General features: G+C 38.3%; 1 pseudogene; it reads left to right on the forward strand.

Moving 5' to 3' along the window:
* Positions 1–671: 671 nt before the first annotated feature.
* Positions 672–1174, forward strand: LOC103207033 (annotated as a pseudogene).
* The last annotated feature ends 3679 nt before the right edge of the window (positions 1175–4853 follow it).

Below are 4853 nucleotides of genomic sequence, written 5' to 3' on the forward strand. Positions count from 1 at the left end.
AATGCCTAAGGCACTTGACTGCTAACCAGAAGGCTAGTGGTTGAAATCCACCAGCCACTCCTCAGAAGGAAGATGGGGCAATCTACTTCCATAGTGATACTGCCTTGGAAACCCAAGGAAGGGTCGCTATGAGTTGGGTTTGACTAAACGGCATGTAACAACAACCAACATCAGACTAAAAGATCCTAGCTTCATAGAAAAAGTAAGGAGGTAACAATGGATGCCTGAATTAGAGCTGAACATTTGTTCCTGGCACAATGAATAGTACATATATATATTAATAAATATCATTATTTGTTTACATAGTTACATACACTTCTGACGTTAGGATAAAGATGTTTGCATTTCATTGGTAAATGCCCATTTGGATAATACATCTGAAGTTTATTGGGGAAATTAAACTTCTATTGCAAAAATGAAGTGTTTCAATTGATGACATCTTCTGAGGCCATATGTAAATGAAACCAAAAAATGGAAGTAAAATTGAGAGGAATGTTCAGAAAATGAAAGTATTCTCTTCACTATTTAAATGCCACGATAGAAAGACTGTCTTCAGAGAACCCAGGCTCCAAGGTTTAACCTGACAAGCAGCTCAGTCAGGCCAGCAGCATCCTCAGTTCTCCCAATGGCCCTGCTGTCCTCTCTACTGACTGTCCTGCTGGTGTTCAGCTATGGCCCTGCTCCATCTCTGGGCTGTGATCTGCCTCAGAACCATGTCTTGGCTAGTAAGAAGACCTTTGTGCTTTTGGGTCAAATGAGGAGACTCTCCCCTTCTTTCTGTCTAGAGGACAGAAAGGACTTCAGATTCCCCGAGGAGGTTGTGGATGGCAGCCAGCAGAACAAGGCCCAGGCCATCTCTGTCCTCCAGGAGATGCTCTAGCAGATCTCCAACCTCTTCCACACAGAGGGTGCCTGTGCTGCTTAGAACATGACCCTCCTGAACCAACTCCACAATGGACTCCATCGACAGACAGAAAACCTGGAGACCTGCTTGGTACAGGCCATGGAAGAGGAAGAATCTGTCCTGGCAATTGGGGTTTCTACACTGGCTGTGAAGAGGTACTTCCATGGAATCCGTCTCTATCTGAAAGAGAAGAAATACAGTGACTGTGCCTGGGAAATTGTCAGAGGGGAAATCAGGAGAACTTTATCTTCATCAACAAAGTTGGAATAATAAGAAGAAAGAATTGAGATCTGGGTTCATCTTGACTTGACTGGACTCTCAATGACTGACATGCCGTTACACACTTGATTGCATTTTTGTGGTCATTTCAAAAGACTCTTGTTTCTGTTTAGTCACTGATTTTTTTTTATTGACTTCAGGAGGTACTTTTTCAGTAGTAATAAGAAAGTGTACATTAAAAATATCGGTAGGGACATCAATGCCTAGGAGATGATTACTCTGCTTTCTTATTTATTCATATATATATTCATGCTTATTGATTCCTTCTCTTTATTGATAATATTTAAATATTTCATTTAATGTGTTGTAAATTTTTCACATTGTATTGTTATTTTTTTACAAAGCCTGTTCCCCTTTCCATTTTATTAAATTTATGTTTTATTTATTATATTCTTACCAAAGAATACTTTCTGAATTTCATTATTCTTAAAAACAAAAGCAATGTTTTGTCTGTTAAATAAATTGAAAGTTGGATGATAAAATTTATTTATATACTCATTTCATTCACATGTTATGCATAAATTGAGTATTTAACTGGCAATTTATACAATTGTTACAATTGTAACAATTCATACAATTGTTAAGAAAATACATCTGTTGATAGGCTTTATTTAAACATAAGTAACAGAGGTGTTGGCTGTGAATTAAATTTCAATGAACCAATGACATATATTAAATGAGTTTAAACAGAAATGCACAATAAAACAGGGTTGTATATTGATTAGTTGATCAAAATGTTGTGACTAGATGTTCAGAGTAACTCACTTCATATTTCCCCTAGGAATAATGGTTCAGTATTGTCCACTTCAGCATTGATGGTGACTTTATGGAACATGTTGTTGTTGTTGTTATTTGCCATTGAGTCGGCCCCGACTCATAGCGACTCCTCCTTGGGTTTCTGAGGCAGTATCATTACGGAAGAAGGATTGCCCAACTTTCCTTCCAAGGAGTGGCTGGTGGGTTTGAACCACCAGCCTTCTGGTTAGCAGTCAAGTGCTTTAGGCACTATGCGAACATAACTACTGCAAATAACAAGAATCAACTCAATGTATGTGGTTTGTGAATGTATAATATGATCAGTAGTTGTTATTGGAACATAGGAATATCAAGCATAGGGAATTCAGTGGTCTAAGAAATGTTGGAATCCACTGAGGTGGATCACAATGTAGGGGTTTTGAGTTCATCTTCTTTCTCCCTCTACCCACCTGTCACGAACCCTTTGTGATTATCTTATAAATGCTATGATGTTGGCTTGGAACTCAGGTGAAGTGCACATTCTCTGTTGTGAGCTGCCTTAGGCAACAATGTGCTTTAGATGATGGATTACTTTGCTTCATTTCACTATGATTTAGTGATCTCTGGGACTTTGGTTTCACTCTATATTTGTATACAGTAGGAATTATCTTTTTCTCATAATATTGTATTCAATGGTATCCAGATTTATCAATGGTTAAGACAAACACTGACATCAATCAGATAAGAAAACCCAAAGTCCATCTCACAAAACAGATTTAACTTTGATTTTCATTGTCTTAATCTCACTTTTTAATCCAATTATTAGAATGGAGAAATATCAAGAATAGGATCTCTCAGTAGATATTTGAACAACATGAGTCTATGACAATAGTTGGGGTAGATAAGAAGAGTGATTACTAGGGTTTATATCTAAAACCTACAGATATGTTGAGAGGTGTGGCCGGGGGTTCCAGGGTACATCAGACCCATGGACTGATGTATGAGAGTTCTGGCCAACTAAGGAGAATAGGCCCTCAACATTTGTTTACCAGCTATCTCCCCATATCAGTATCTTTGGGCCAAGCATCTCTGTTGTGTGAAGTTGGAAATAGAGAGCAATGCTGAGTTTGTGAAAGACTTGAATCAGACACTGCCCCATCTGACCTCAGGAAGCAGAATCCTATAGAATCAAGCATAGCTGTACTGAAAGATATACCTAAAGATATGAGAGTCTGTGCACCTTTTCAGTGAAACAGAAAACCACATGCACAGATACTTTTTTCATTTGATTTTGACACAGAGGAATCAGTAGTATATTGATCTTTAAAATTAAATAACATGGAAGCAATAGATATTTCAATTAAGTCTACATATAATATCACAGGCTGGGCTTGGAGCTGTTTTCGCTTGGGGGTGGGCCTGTTTTAAGGCCCGGACCTGAGGTAAGCGGGCACATAGCAATTAGGAACAACTAAGGGAGACAGACTTGCCTGTCAGTTTGTTGTCCTGTGGTGGCTTATGTGTTGTTGTGAGGCTGGAGGCTATGCCATTGGTGTTGTAAAATGCCAGCAGGGTGACCCATGGTGGACAGGTTTCAGAGGAGCTTCTGGGCTAAGACAGACACAGAAGAAGGAAGAGGCTATCTACTCAAACAATTGGCCAATGAAAACATTATGAATAGCAGTGAAACACTCTCTGATATATTACTAGAAAACTTTAGGCATAGCTCTGATATATATAGTGTCAGAAGATGAATCCAATATAGCCCAATATAGTGTCAGAAGATGAATCCATTAGGTCGGAAGGCAGTCAATATTTGACTAGGGAAGGGCTGACTCCCCAGAGTAGAGATGACCTTAATGATGTGGATAGAGTAAAGTTTTCAGAACCTACATTGGCTGATGTGGTACAACTCAATATGAGCAGTAACAGAGGCAAACATCCATTAATCATTGGAACATGGAATGTATCAAGTATGAATCTAGGAAAATTGGAAGTTGTCAAAAATGAAATGGATCACACAAAGATCAATATCCTAGGCATTACCAAGCTGAAATGGACTGGTTTTGGCCATTTGGAATCAGAATCTACTATGCCAGGAATGACAAATTGAAGAGGAATGGTGAAACATTCACAAAGACTGTTTCAAGATCTGGCCTGAAGTACAATACTGTCAGTGATAGGATAATATCCATAGGCCTACAAAGAAGACCAGTTAATACTACTATTATTCAAATCTATGCACCAACTGCCAAAGCCAAAGATGAGGAAATTGAAGATTTCTACCAACTTCTGCAGTCTGAAATTGACCAAACATGCAATCAAGATGTGTTGATTATCACTGGTGACTGGAATGCAAAAGTTGGAAACAAAGAAGAGCTATTGGTAGTTGGAAAATATGGCATTGGAGAAAAAAATAACACTAGAGATTGCATGATAGAATTTTGCAAGACCAAAGACTTATTTATTGCAAATAAAATTCTCAACAACAAAATGGTGGCTATACACATGGACTCCACCAGATGGAGTACACAAGAATCAGATTGATTACATCTGTGGCAAGAGGTGATGGAAAAGCTCAATATTTTCAGCCTAAATAAGGCCAGAAGCTGATTGTAGAAGAGAATATCAACTTCCCATATGCAAGTTCAAGTTCAAGTGGAAGACAATTAAGTCCACGAGAGCCAAAATATGACCTTGAATATATCCCTCCCTGAATTTACAGACCATCTAAAAACTAGATTGATGTATTGAACATCAATGACCAAACACCAGAGGAATTGTGGGATGACATCAAAAACATCATCCATGAAGAAAGCAATACATCATTAAAAAGACAGCAATGGAAGAGAAGACCAAAAGGGATGTCAGAAGACACTCTGAAACTTCCTCTTGAATGGAAAGTAGCTAAAGCAAATGGAAGAAATGAGAAGAT

The sequence above is a fragment of the Orycteropus afer genome, unplaced genomic scaffold (genome assembly GCF_000298275.1).
Source record: "Orycteropus afer afer isolate SDZICR_OR568_19922 unplaced genomic scaffold, OryAfe1.0 scaffold00345, whole genome shotgun sequence".
NCBI classification, from domain to species: domain Eukaryota; kingdom Metazoa; phylum Chordata; class Mammalia; order Tubulidentata; family Orycteropodidae; genus Orycteropus; species Orycteropus afer.